The sequence below is a fragment of the Sminthopsis crassicaudata genome, chromosome 4 (assembly GCF_048593235.1).
Source record: "Sminthopsis crassicaudata isolate SCR6 chromosome 4, ASM4859323v1, whole genome shotgun sequence".
NCBI lineage: Eukaryota > Metazoa > Chordata > Mammalia > Dasyuromorphia > Dasyuridae > Sminthopsis > Sminthopsis crassicaudata.
Window position 1 is genome coordinate 329,530,228 of NC_133620.1, and position 16,158 is coordinate 329,546,385.

General features: G+C 32.5%; 1 pseudogene; it reads left to right on the forward strand.

The window, feature by feature from the left end:
- The first annotated feature begins 2,044 nt into the window (after positions 1-2,044).
- LOC141540790 (vesicle transport protein SEC20-like) lies at positions 2,045-15,708 on the forward strand (annotated as a pseudogene).
- Positions 15,709-16,158: the final 450 nt, after the last annotated feature.

Here is a 16,158-nt window from a genome sequence, read left to right on the forward strand (position 1 = left end):
AATCCTGGGATCAATTCTCATGATCCAGCGCTGCATGATCATACATGCTGCACTCATAATTCATCATAATTGCAGGCAAGACTGTGCATATATGTATATTACTATGCAATATATTGTATGTGCAGAATGAGCTTCAGTGAGAAATCGTACATTGGGGCTTCCAGGGGAGGTCATCATGTAACTTGCACACATGTATGGGGACCTTAAGAATCTGGAGGGGGAATGAAGCTGGTGATATTATTTTTTATGAATGGATTTGTAGAATTGCATTTTTATTTGAATTTGTAGCATTATCTATGATAATTCCATTTTAGATCACTTCTTGAAAAGTTATGTGGTGTCTAAATTGTTCTACTAATAAGTTCAGAACTTGGTTATTTTAGTTCCACAGTACAAAACTACTTACATATGCATAAAATATGTAGAAACAGAAATAGATCCATAAATCAATATCATATTAAAGAAATGAATCATCAAAAGGCATGTATATATAAGCAGAGGGACATAAATATCAAGGGATCTGGGATCTCTTCAGTATAAACCCTCTACCTTGCCAAAAATCACAATACATTTAAGTTTTAGTATACAGTGAGATGTTTTTTCATGTTCTAAATTCTTCATAGAGTTTACTCAAATATGTTATATTCTTCAGAGTTTTCATATTTCCTGGATACTAGTGCAACTTGAAATTTTCTCTTTCCCTTTTTTTGTTACATTGTTGGAGTCCATCTCCTGTAGTGAATTAAAAATGTGAAAACATTCCAGCGCCAGGTAGAGAAGTTTAAATTATGAATTCTTCAAAATTTATTGATCAGAGAGGCAAATATATATGTATATATATGTATGTATGTATGTATATATATACATATATACATATACATATATATATATGTATATATATATGTATATATATATATATATTTCAAATGCTCATAGACTTGATACAAAAGTACACTCTTTGAAGTCCCTATAGCTTTCTCTAACAAATAAGCTCTATTGAGATGTAAATGACTGAGTCCTGGATCTTGCTTACTTAGATAGAGATGCAAATAGTTGAGATACACATCAGCATAAAGTTTATCATATCATTGTCTCAAGTGTCTTTCTCCCAAATGCCTTTAGTTTCTATTATATGGGCTGTTTTTGCCATCCTAAATTCAAAGATTTGCATTTAATCCAAAAAGTAGTGTTTTCATTTTGCTAATCTCCCTAGATTATTAATTTATTATATTGACAAGCAGTCTCTGCTATTTCAATAAGAAAAGAGAGTTTTGTTGAGCCAAGTTACAGTAAGATTTAAGACTTGTAATGGATTCTTACCTCTTGGCCGGCTACATCACATACCAACTAACTTTTTTTTTCTTGATTCAATTCAACAATTCATCATTAAACATTGAGTAGATGTAAAATAAGCAGCTAGATTGTGCAGTTGGTAGAGTGTAGGATTTTGACTTAGGAATACCTGAGTTCAAATCCTTGCTAACTACATATCTCTGCACAAGTTATCAAGTTATATAACTGTTTGTCTCAGTTTCCTCATCTGTAAAATGATCTGAAGAAGGTAATGGCAAATGACTCCACCATTTTGCCAAGAAAATCACAAATGAAATCATTAAAAATTAGATAAATAAAGAATGGATTTAGTCAAGGGGAAAAAAAAATCCACTACAAATAGCAGATTACATTCTACTCATGATTTTTTTGGGGGGTTTTTTGGCCACATTTTTCATGAAATGCATCATTGGAAACATGTTATATTCCACTAATGTTCATCATGTAGCTTCTTGGGATCACCCACACATTCAATTCTTTGAAGATTATGGTATCCCATGTTTTATAATGAAATAATATGCCTCAGAAGTAATTGATGTTAAATAGATGCTTATTACATATTGTTTGGGAACAGCTACAAAAGTTGTGACAAATCAATGTAATTAAATATTTCTGAGCTAAAAGAATATTCCATATAATGAATATAGGGAATTATGGAATGACATGATTCAATAAATAAATCAGCAATTTTTAAAAATCTTATGCTTTAGGCATGATGGTAAGCACTGAGCATTAAGAAAAAAGGCAAAGTAGTCTCAACCTTTATGTACCTTACATTCTTTTCTTAATTAAAGCTTTTTATTTCAAAATATATGCATAAGTAATTTTAAAAATTCAACCTTATAAAACCTTGTGTTCCAATTCTTTTTTCTCCTTCCCTTTCCCCCATTCCTTTTCCTTGATGGCAAGTAATTCAATATATGTTAAGCATGTACAATTCTTCTATACATATTTCCAAAATTCTCATGCTGGACAAGAAAAATTACATCAAAAAGGAAAAAAAAAGAGAAGAAAACAAAATGTAAGCAAACAATAAAAAACAAATTGAAAATACTATGTTGTAATCCACATTCAGTCCCCATACTCCTCTTACTGGGTATAATGACTCTCTTCATAACAAGATCATTGCAACTGGCCTGAATCACCTCTTTGTTGAAAAGTGCCATGTCCATCAGAGTTGATCATCATATAATCTTGTTGTTGATGTGTATAATGTTCTCCTGGTTGTACTCACATCACTCAGCATCAGTTCATGTAAGTATCTCCAAGGCTCTCTGAAATCATCCTGTTGATTGTTTCTTATAGAACAATAATATTCATATGTCATAACTTATGCAGACATTGTTCAACTGATGGACATCTACTCAGTTTTCAATTCCTTGCCACTATAAAAAAAAAGTTGCTACAAACATTTTTGCACACATATGACCTTTTCCCTTTTTTTATGATCTCATTGGGATATAGGCCCAGGAAAGACACTGCTTGATCAAAAGTTATGCAAAGATTTATTGGGCATAGCTCCATATTGTTCTCCAACTCTTTGGTTACAACTTCCTACCTTCCTCATAGATCTCAGAGATAGACTATCCTTTATTCTTTTAATTTGCTTATAGCATTACTCTTCATGTCTATATTATGAACAAATTTCAACCTTGCTATAAGATGTTGGGTGTGGGTTAATGACCAGCTTCTGCCATATTAAATTCCAATTTTCCCAGCAATTTTTGTCAGATAGTGAGTTTTTATTCCAGAAGTTGAGGTCTTTGAGTTTTTCAAACATTAGATAATTGCAGTCATTGACTATTGTGTATTGTGAAACTAACCTGTCCCATTGATTGACTCCTCGATTTCACAGCCAATATTGAATCAGCCCTGCATTTCTGATATAAATCTAACTTGGTCATGGTATATTATCTTGGGAATAACTGGCTATAATTTATTTGATAATATTTTATTTAATATTTTTGCATCAATATTCATTAGGAAAATTGGTCACGAATTATATGAGCAAAATTACAAAACACTTGCCACAAAAATAAAGTCAGATTTAAATAATTGGAAAAATATTAAATGCTCTTGGATAGGCCGAGCAAATATAAAAAAGATGACAATACACCCTAAGCTAATCTATTTATTCAATGCTATACCAATTAGACTCCCAAGAAACTATTTTAATGACCTAGAAAAAAAATGACAACAGAATTCATATGGAACAACAAAAGGTCGAGAATTTCAAGGGAAGTAATGAAAAAAAAAATGGAGGTGGTCTAGCTGTACCTGATCTAGAACTATATTATAAAGCAGAAGTCACCAAAACCATTTGGTATTGGCTAAGAAATAGACTAGTTGATTAGTGGAATAGGTTAGGTTCACAGGGCAAGATAGTGAATAAAAATAGCAATCTAGTGTTTGACAAACCCAAAGATCCCAACTTTTGGGATAAGAATTCATTATTTGACAAAAACTACTGGGAAAACTGGAAATTCGTATGGCAAAAACTAGATGTGGGCCCACAACACCACATACCAAGATAAGATCAAAATGGGTTAGGCATAAAGAATGACATCATAAATAAATTAGAGGAACATAGGGTAGTTTACCTCTCAGGCTTGTGGAGGAAAAAGGAATTTGTGACCAAAGGAGAATTAGAGATCATTATTGATTACAAAAAAGAACATTTGGATTACATCAAATTAAAAAGCTTTTGTGCAAACAAAACTAATGCAAACAAGATTAGAAAGGAAGTAACAAACTGGGAAAACATTTTTACAGTTAAAGGTTCTGATAAAGGCCTCATCTCCAAAATATACAGAGAATTGACTTTAATTTATAAGAAATCAAACCATTCTCCAATTGATAAATGGTCAAAGGATATGAACAAACAATTTTCAGATGATGAAATTGAAATTATTTCCACTCATGAAAGAGTATTCCAAATCACTACTGATCAGAGAAATGCAAATTAAAACAACTCTGAGATACCACTACACACCTGTCAGATTGGCTAAGATGACAGGAATAAATAATGATGAATGTTGGAGGGGATGTGGGAAAACTGGGACACTGATGCATTGTTGGTGGAGTTGTAAAAGAATTCAGCCATTCTGGAGAGCAATTTGGAACTATGCCCAAAAAGTTATCAGACTGTGCATACCCTTTAATCCAGCAGTGCTACTACTGGGATTATATCCCAAAGAAGGGAAAGGGACATGTATGTGCCAAAATGTTTGTGACAGCCCTTTTTGTAGTGGCTAGAAACTGGAAAATGAATGGAAGTCCATCAATTGGAGAATGGTTGGTTAAATTATGGTATATAAATGTTATGGAATATTATTGCTCTGTAAGAAATAACCAGCAGGAGGAATACAGAGAGGCTTGGAGAGACTTACATGAACTGATGCTGAGTGAAATGAGCAGAACCAGGAGATCATTATACACTTCAACAATGATACTGTATGAAGATATATTCTGATTGAAGTGGATATCTTCAACATAAAGAAGACCTAATTCAGTTCCAATTGATCAATGATGGACAGAAACAGCTACACCCAGAGAAGGAACACTGGAATTGAGTGTGAAATATTTGCTCTATTGTCTTTCTACCCAGTTTTATACCTTCCAAATCCAATTCTTACTGTGCAACAAAAAATTTGGTTTTACACACATATATTGTATCTAGATTATACTGTAACTCATTTAGTATGTATGGGATTGCCTGTCATCTAGGGAAAGGAGTAGAAGGAGGGAGGGGAAAATTTGGAAAAATGAGTACAAGATATAAAGTTGTAAAAAAAAAAATTACCCATACATATGTACTGTCAAAAAATTATAATTATAAAATTTAAAAAAATTTAAAAAAAAAGAAATAATAAAGAAGGGAAAGGGACCTGTATGTGCCAAAATGTTTGTGGCAGCCCTCTGTGTAGTAGTTAGAAACTAGAAAATGAATGGATGCCCATCAATTGGACAATGGTTGGGTAAATTATTGTATATGAATGTTATGGAATGACCAGCATGTTAATACAGAGAAGCTTGGAGAGACTTACATGAACTGATGCTGAGTGAAATGAACAGGACCAGGAGATCATTATACACTTTAACAACAATACTGTATGGGGATGTATTCTGATGGAAGTTGATATCTTCAACAAAGAGAAGTCCTAATTCAGATCCAGTTGATCAATGATGGACAGAATCAGCTACACCCAGAGAGGGAACACTGGAAAATGAGTTTAAAATGTTTGCATTTTTGGTTTTTTTCCCAGGTTATTTCTACCTTTTGAATCCAATTCTTCCTGTGCAAGAAAAAAATTCACTTTTGCACACATATATTGTATCTAGGATATACCATAACATATTTAACATGTATGGGAATGCCTGCCATCTAGGGGAGTGGGTGGAGGGAAGGAGGGGGAAATTCAGAACAGAAGGGAGTTCATGGGATAATGTTGTAAAAAATTACCCATGCATATGTACTGTCAAAAATGATATAATTATAAAATTAATAAAAAATATCAAGAATTTAAAGAGAATTAATGAAAATATGAAAATTAAGATGGCCTAGCTATGACATATCTAAAACTATAGTGTAAAGTATTAGTAGCAGTCATCAAAAGTATTTGGTACTAGCTAAGAAATAGAGTAGTTAATCAATGGAAATTCTTTAGGTTAACAAGACACAATAGTCAGTGACTATAGTATCTAGAGTTTGATAAACCCAAAGACCTCAGCTTCTGGAATAAGAATTCAGTATTTGACAAAATTGCTGGGAAAAAAGAAAGTTAATATGGCAGAAACTAGGCATTGACCAACATCTAAAACCCCATACTAAGATAAGGTCAAAATTATTTAAACATAAAGAGTGATACTATGAGAAAATTATAAGAATAAAGGATAGTCTGCCTCTCAGATATATAGAGAATGAAGGAATTTATGGCTAAAGAAAAACAAGAATACATTATGAAATGCAAAATGGATAATTTTGATTATATTGAATTAAAAAAATTTTTGTAAACACAAAACCTATGCAGATAAGATTAAAAGGGAAGCAGAAAACTGGAGGAAATTTACATCTAAGGATTCTGGTAAAGGCCTTATTTCTAAAATATATAAGGAAGTGACTCAAAATGATAACAATACAAACCAATCTTCAACTGATAAATGGTCAAATGATCTGAAGAAACAATTTTCAGATGAAGAAATTAAAACTATTTCTAGCTATGTGAAAAATGCTGTGCATCACTATTGACCATAGAAATGCAAATTAAGCCAGTTCTGAGGTACCTCTATACATCTCTCAAATTGGCTAAGATGACAAGAAAAAATAATGATAAGTTTTAGAGGGGATAAGGGAAAACTGGGACACTAATACATTGTTGGTGAAGTTGTGAATAGATCCAACCATTCTAGAGAGCAATTTAGGCTCTGAACTATGCCCAAAAGTCTATCAAACTGTGCATGCCCTTTTTTAAATATGTGGCTTTTTTTATAGCTTTTTATTTACAAGATATATTCATAAGAAATTTTTCAGTATTGACAGTAGCAAAAGTTTTTGTTTCAACTTTTCCCCTCCTTCCACCCACCTCTTCCTCCAGATGTCAGGTTGACCAATACATATTAAATATGTCAAAGCATAAGTTAAATGCAATATATGTGTACATGTCCAAACAGTTATTTTGCTATACAAAAAAAAAAAGAAAATCAGACTTTGAAATAGTGTACAATTAACCTGCAAAGGAAATAAAAAATGCAGGCAGACAAAAATAGAGGGATTGGGAATTCTATGTAGTGGTTCATAGTCATTTCCCAGAGTTCTTTCTCTGGGTGTAGTTGGTTCAGTTCATTACTGTATTATTGGAACTGATTTGGTTCATCTCATTATTGAAGAGGGCCTCATCCATTAGAATTGATCATCATATAGTATTTTGTTGAAGTACATAATGATCTCCTGATTCTGCTTATTTCACTCAGCATCAGTTCATGTAAGTCTCTCCAAGCCTCTCGTATTCATCCTGGTGATCATTTCTTACAGAGCAATAATATTCCATAACATTCATATACCATAATTTACCCAACCATTCTCCAATTGATGGGCATGGATTCAGTTTCCAGTTTTTGGACACTACAAAGAGGGCTGCCACAAACATTCTTGCATATGCAGGTTCCTTTCCCTTCTTTAAAATGCCTTTGGGATATAAGCCCAATAGTAATGCTACTGGATCAAAGCTTATATACCAGCAGGATGATTTCAAAGAGGCCTGGAAAGATTTACATCAACTGATACTAGATGAAGTAAGTAGAATCAAGAGAACATTGTACACAATAACAGCAAGATTATGTAATAATCAATTCTGATTGAAGTGGCTCTTTTCAACAATGAAGTGATTGACACTAATTCCAATAGATTTGTGATGGAAAGAGCCATCTGCACCCAAAAAATATGACTATCAGTACTGAATATGGGTCACAACATAGTATTTTCACCTTTTTGTTTTTGTTTGCATTTTGTTTTCTTTATCTTTCCCTTTTTGATTTGATTTTTTTTTTTTTGTGCAGCATGTTAAATATGGAAATGTATATATAGGAATTATACATGCTTAATATATATTGGATTGCTTGCTGTCTAGAGAAGGGAGTAAGGGAAAGGGAGGGAAATATTTGGAACACAATGGTGAATGTTGAAAATCTTTGCATATATATTTGATAGTAAAAAGGTATAACAACAATCTAAAAATGTGTACATATACATTTATGTGTATATGTATATATGTATTATATATGCATATACACATTATATATATATATATATATATATATATATATATATATATATATATATATATATATATATATATACACACACACACACACAAACACAACACACACACATATAGTCATATTTGACTAGGAAACACATATAGTCATATTTGACTAGGAAGTTAAAGCATTTATTCAGGATATCCATTATAGCTCAGGAGCATTGAGCACACTTACAAAATTAAATACCAAAATTAAAAAGTTTTGCCACTTATGGCTCAGAATGTAGGAGCATAAGCAGATGGTTAAACAACAGAACAAAGAATGTGAGAAATAAATTTTATTCCACCAAGTTAAGAATCAGAAATAGCAGATATAAAATGATGAGACTGTATGGAGGAAATCAAATCTAGTTTGTAAAATTTCAATGCACAATTTAGAAAAAGTAGAAATTTGTCAAAGAGCTATCAGGAGGCAGAGAAGCACTAAGAGAACTCTGGCACAGACTTCCAGTAGTGTCACAGAAAACTTGAAGGGTATCTGTAGAATAATGTCCCAGAATATTTACCAGAATGAGGAAGCCATGCAAATTTTAGCAATTTCTTTTCAACCTATTCTGGATGCAGATGAAGCTTTTAAGTCAATGTCAGGAAGTATCTGTAATGCCGGAGAAACTGAGGCAAGATAGAGGTTAGAGTGTTATAGTAATTTAATTTATTGGAGAATAAATATATAGTATCAAGTGGGGTATATAGATTCTTTATAGAGTGACAGAAACAGTGGCATAATGGGGGAGTCACTGGAGACGGGAAAGTTATCTGATATTCTAATGGGGTAAAATATCTGATATTCTAATAGATTGGGATGGGAAGCAGCATCTGATATTCTAAATATAAGATATTTTATCCTTATCAGTTATTATGATGATCAAGAGGGAAGGGTGGTATGATAACCTGAGCTTTGGGGCAGAATAACTGAGGTAATGTAATTCAAGGAGACTATGGCATTACATATCCAGATGGGATGAAAGCTCATCACAAAATACAACTACAGAAAACTGGCAAACATGCTGCTTATTTTTTCTTGCTCTCACTCTCTTTTTTGCTACAGTACTTTATATTCAAAGTAAGACTTTAAAAAAATTTCTCTGTTACTTAAGGGACCATCTTTCCTTTTGAAAACCATTTGTGAGTCTCCTATTCTTCTGAGTTCAGCCAGTGCTGCCAGCAGCACTATTTATTGGGAATATATATATACATACATTTAGGCATATGCTGTTACCATACACCACAAACACACACATACACACACACACACACACACACACACACACATACACAAATATATACCTTTTGTGTTTTTACTAGATAGTAACTGACATAAAATGCAATTGGTTTGTATGTAATGGTATTTTTAAAATTTTATTGAATAAGAACTAAAATTTAATCCTTCATAGTATATATGCATGGATCAATTTATACGAAATATATTTTCAGATATATTATACAAATAAACTTGTTGAATTATGGCATGGATTGGCCTTAGCCATGCTAGGGGAATACAAATTTTTCTATTAACCTGGAAAGGGTTTGAGTATAAGTATGGTCTCATTAAGTGGAAGGACATATTAGGACATTGGCCCACAAGTGGTGAATTTTCTTTCCAGCCATAGCAACTCCTTAAGAGCTACTGAAGAGTGGAGGAACTTGACAGATCTCTGTTGATGAAGAATCCCCTCTGTCCAGTATTGATGATGACACAGATTCCTTGGAGAAATCACTTAATTTTTTTGAGACTCAATTTCTTTATCTATAAAATAAGGATAATTAAAGTGATATTTCTACATCACTACAGGATAAGTATGAGAAATGAGACTTATCTTCTAATACTATGAGAGCATTTACTTTGGAATTTATATATATATCCCCCACACATGAATATGAATATTCATATGTGGTTTTAGTTTAGTTTTTTTTTTTTTTTTGTAAAAATTGGTGAGAAAGTGGAAGGAAGAGAAACTCAGAGCTTATTAATTGAAATGACATAAAAGTTTAAAAATAATGCACACATAGTATAGGAATATGCATATCATTTACACATAAACATAATTTTCAGTTTATATGCTTCATAAATGTAGCAGGACATCAAATAAGAATTTTTTTTTATTCTTAAAGCTTCCTTCCCTATTTAACTGTTGTTAATAGCTTAGAAATCTAAGTGTTTATATTTCATATTTCCTATCCTTTTTTAAACATTGACATTTAGCTTCTTAGGGGATTAGAACTGAACTCTGTTTTCAGTAAATGTTACTGATGTTATCATTATTTACTCTTTGCACACAGGATGAATCTGGGTACCAAATTTAAAATCAGCTTCCCTAATCTGGACAGTGCTAACCCAACTCCATTCACATCCAGTAGAGGACAGTGTTTTACACACACTTATTGTACAAAACCACCTAAAAGTAAAATATACTATAATCATATCTTAGTAAGATATACTATAATCATATTTTAGAACCACAAGGTGTTTAACCAAATCTCTTCATTTTCCAGGTAATATTGTATGTAATATTGTATAAATTAATTAATATTGTGTTGAAAGAAATGATAGCTATGATGAATACAGAGAAGCATAATAAGACTTACATGAACTGATGCAAAGGACAGTAAGGAGAATTAAGAAAACAAAACTACATGATGATTGTATCAGTGGTAATGGGGTAATAGCCACATGACAATTAAAACTAAATGTTACAAAATTAAAATCAGCAAGCTTGGCTTCAAAGAAGAAATTTAAGAAGATACCACTTTTTTTTTTTTTTTTTTTTTTTTTAATAGGGACAGAAGTTCCAGGTATAGAATATTGTAAAAAGTATCATAGTTCTTTTAGTTTATTGATCAGTTTTGCTGAATTTGTCTTTTCCTAATTTTTTTCTTTTCTGATTTTTCTAAATTTTTTGCTATAAAGGACAGCTCTCTGATAGTAGAGATAAGATATAAGAAGGGAAATTTAAGTAATATATAAACAAAAGATAATCAATAAAAAATAACAAGCTTAAAAAAACTCTAATCCCATCTGGGAGTTCTTGTCCACCTGATTTAAAATAAAAACTTTTACTTTTTACTTTTAATTGAGTAAATTCTTTTCCTTCACCTGTGCCTGGTCTCATCCACCATAAAGCCTGGAAATCCCCCAACACTTTGACACTCTCACAACTCACCCCATCTGATCACATACACAAAACTGGCGAATAAGATAAAATTTGAGAGAATTGAACAAATAGCTAAATCCATTGCAATGTACTTGTAATTTCCAAAGAAACAAAATTGTCAGAGTAACTTCTGAAAAAATTAAGATAAAACTTTAATAATATTCTCAGAAACAGCAATGGAATAATAGGAAAAAGTGAAATAAAGTTGGAAAAATACATGACAGAGAATATTGGTACTGGAGATTTGGGACCAGTGAGTCATTAAAGTCTCTGATTTCTGAGCTTTAGTTGTCTTGTTCTTCTTTCTTGAAGTGGATCATGACATCATCATCAGGGAGGTGATGTCATGATATGTAAGTGAGTTGTATTTAAGTAAGTGTAAAGTATGGATTAGCTCCCTGGAGAGCTTCAGGATCAGACACAGTCAGGATAAATTAAAGTCCTTGGTCTTTAGGGGGAGAAGTGAAGGAGGCAGGCAAGCTGCCACAAGGTTTGCCAAAAATGTGTCCTGGATTCTGGAGTCCGGAGTCACCAGCCTCTCCTCCTTATCCTGCTGCCAAGTCACTCTCTCTTCCTTTACTCTGCCCCCCCCCCCCAATCCTTGCTGAAGATTATCTTACTACCAAACATTCAGCAAGCACCAAAGATGAGGAGAACCTTGCTAATAAAGCCATTGTCTCACAATTGAATAGGTAATTAGCCTTAAGTGCTCTGCATTCTCAGATTCAAGTACACCTATTCAGAGTTTAAGTCCTTTACAAGTAAGGGAGGACTATGCAAGATCATCATCCTCTCTTCCCTTCCAAAACCATCTGTATCCTGTGGCAAGATAAAGATGAAGAATGGGGATGGCTCTAAATGCAATGGGAGACCATGGCCTTTTTAAGCTAAGCTTTTCAACAGATCTCAGTTTGACTGAGGCTGCATCCATTCAGTGATTAAAGTTAGGTAGCAATTGAACAAAGAATTTCCTCTTTCACTTAATGCAAAAAAAAAAAAAAAAAAAAAAAATCTAAATAAAACTGGGAAGGGAAGTCCTTCAGGGTTTCTGGCCAAAGCAGAAATGATTGCTATTTGGTTGGTTGTTGTCCTTTCTTCTTGAAGAGAACAAAATGATCTCACTATGTTAGAGTCAAGTTATAGTGATTATACTGTAGCTGATCAGACCAATATGAGCTCAGATGCTCTGCCACGGGTCAGGCACATATAGTCCATATTTTGTTCCTCTCACATTTCTTTTGGGATAATTCAATTCTATTTTACTCATAGAGCACAGCACCTTCCGTGATGAAAGCATACCATGCCAGACAGTCCTGTGTCAGTGTCTTCCATGTTATACAACCAATTCTAACATTTTTAAGAGTTTCCTTGAAAGTGTCCTAATGTATGGGATTGCCTGTCATGGGGGGAGGGAAGAGAGGGAGGGGGGGATAATTTGGAAAAATGAATACAATGGATAATATTATAAAAACATATATATATATATATAATAAAAAATTAAAAAAAAAAAAAAAAGAAAGTGTCCTTCTATCACTTTTACTGACCACCTTGTGAGCCTTTGCCCTGTGCAAGTTTTCCATAATTTGTTTTTCTTTTTTGGCAAACGTACATTTGACATTCAAACAATGTGTCCAGACCAATTGAGTTGTGCTCTCTGCAGAGTTAGAATACTTGACAGTTTACTTTGAGAAAGGACCTCAGTGTCTGGTATTTTATCTTGTCAAATGACCTTCAGAATCTTCCTAAGACAATTCAAATGAAAGAGATTCAGTTTTCTGGCATGTCACAGGTATACTGTCCAGAATTCACACAAATACAACAATGAGGTCAGCACAACTGTTCTTAGATCTTGTTATTTACATTCAATCTAAAGAAATTAGGATCTAAACTATGACCAAATGGGGCTTGACCTAGGACCTATTGTGGCCAATGAAAATCAGATTGGTTTTAATTTAAGACATGGTTCTTAAGGAAAAAAAAAAAATCTAGTCAGTAAAGCCCAAGATATTTTGTAAGGGTTAAGAGATGAAAAATAAAAGTTAAAAAAAAAATGCTTTTAAGAGCATTTGTGGATAAGAGTATGATACCCTCTATATAAACAGAGGGAGAAAAGAAAAAAAAAAGGAGGGAAAGAAGAAAGGAGGGAACCACTCTGAACTGATGTTTCCACTCAGTCCTACAGCAATATCCTAATTTTCTAGGATTTTTTGGGAGTAGAGGATCCAACAGGCCAAAAAATGAGTGACTATACCCAGATTGAAAATTGAATTTATCAAAGCTTCCATGATAATCAATAGTGAGATTAGTTCACAGTGTTTAGCTACTGCACTTCCCACCTAGATAGATAGGGAGAGCTAGTCTGAAAAACAAAACAAAACAATCAAATCAAACAAGAATTTTGAAGTGGCAGATAAAATGTGAAGAGATAAACCAAAAATGTAATCTGTTTCAGAAAAATACAATGACAATAATAGGTTATTCTTTCAAAAATCAGAAATGTTGCCCAGAAAAATTAATAGTAGATGGTAATGTATAGCTTGAAAAACAAACAAACAAACAAACAAAAAAACCCAAAAAACTGAGGAACACCAACAAAAAAGAAACACTAATTTTAAACCATCAGAAAACATTGTATCAAAACTTCAGTTCTTCAACATAAAAACAAAACAAAACAAAAAACCTCCAGATAGCAAAAAAAAATGCCTCTCGTACCATGAAATATTAGTCGAAATAACATAGGAGTCTTCCTTATTTAAAAGATATGAAAATAAAATTGGAGTGTGACATAATTGAGATAAAGCACACTTCTCTGGAGGATTATAGAGTCAAGATGAGATTTTCTTGGTTTCATCCAGGGTGATACATCCTTCCAGCTGTAGGTCTTGTGCTTGCAATGAAAAAGTATTTTTTAATTCATACCTTTATCACCATAGTCATGGTATTAGGAACTTGAGTTAAAAACAAAACAAAACAAAACAAAAACATATATTGACTTTGGAGCCAGGTAGAGTAGCCTGATCATTAGTTTTTTTTTTTTTTTTTTAAGTGACTAAGTTAATAAAAGAGAACAATAGATATTGTTGAATGAGGTTATAGAAAGACAATAAAGAAAATTATTGATGGAGCTGTGAATTACTACAACATTTTGGAAAGCTATTTGGGATTATGAAAATAAAATGGCAAAGTTATTCAGTATTAAAAGTTGATAAGTTATTTTCAATGGAAATGAAAGTACAGAAGAGGCATTATCAAAAGCTTTCTTTCCTCTTAAGGATCATGAGATGTCTCCATTTGATTTTAAACTGAAATCTTTGATGTGTGATATTTCACATCATTGTAATGTGAACTCCTTACTTTTTTCTCTTTTCTCTTTGTATCTGTAGTATGTAGTTGAGAGCTTTACACACAGCAAATAATTTAATAATGTTTATTTTGTTCATTCATTCCATATCTTTTGATCCTGTTGTTGGACATATGCGTGGAAGAGATCATTGATAAAAATAAAGGTTTTCTTTATAGCAAAATATTAATAAAAATATTTTGGTGGTAGTAGAAAATTGTTAAAGAAGGAGATGCTCATCTATTGGGAAACAATTTAACAAATTGTGACACATAAATTAAAGAAGCTAGGACTTTAGAATCCTCCCCAGTGTATTTTCCCAAAATAATTAGCAAGTAGATTTACCCAGTTCTTTGGCAAAATTATTTACAAAATATGGCATGATAAGCACAATTATTCCTCCCCAAACAAACAAAACATCTTTGGTTCAATCACCAAAAATATACACAGATGGTATTACAGGATGGGAATAGTGGTCAAAAAATATAATACAGTAATAGTAAGACATATAGATAATGTGCAACAAATAGAACCAAGATAAGTCAAAATTCAAGAACCACAAGATGTTCAATGTTATATTTTTCTTTGATGGATCCTCAGGAAGTTTACTTTAGGATATGTCATTAGTGATGAATGAATTGTTTTTCTGCTCTAGTATATGACAGCTCAATCTGCTTCTAGGTTATATGAAACAGCTTACTTGCCTGCTAAGCTAATTCTTCAAGTTTTGTGCCCAGGTGCTTCAGAGTTTTATGAGAATGGTTGCTTAATCAGTGGGCATGGTTGCTTAGCTAAATCAAACAGATCATTCAGACATTGAATAATCTCTAGTGGACTAGTAACTATACTTCTAGATTCTTCAGAGGACATGTGCATTCTTTCCTGCATGAGTAAATATGCTAAAATCACTGGAATTGCTACTTTCTCACAGACTTTGTTATTAGGTTTATCACTTCCAAGAACTATGGAAAGGTCTAATCTTTTCTCATGTTGGAAAATCATTTTTCATGAAAGTATGGCTTCCCTCATTTAAATAGGCATTGAAAAGGTTCCAGCTTTAGGTTAAAGGTTAATTTTCCAGCTTTAGGTTAAGTTCATTTTCCTGCTTGCCTTTTTATATGAAACTGAAATTTAATTCAAAAACAGTTTTGGCATTAGACAAGACCTATATATTTCTTTGTAAAGTGCCTCCCACATCTACTATATTAATTTTTTCTAGACTGCTGTATTTGATTGTCTTCATCACTGCCAACATTATATACCTTATTATACTTGTTTCTATATTTGTCCTATCTCCCCTTTGCTCACACTTTGCTTGCTCTATTTCTTCCTCACTTCAACAGACTCTAAAATTCCTTGAGAGTGAGAAATATTTACTTTAAAAATAATCCTTTCAAACAATGCCTAGCACGGTGTATATACATGTTTAATATATATATATATATGATATATATATATACATATATATATATATCATATATATATATATATATATCTGTAAATATGTATACCTAAA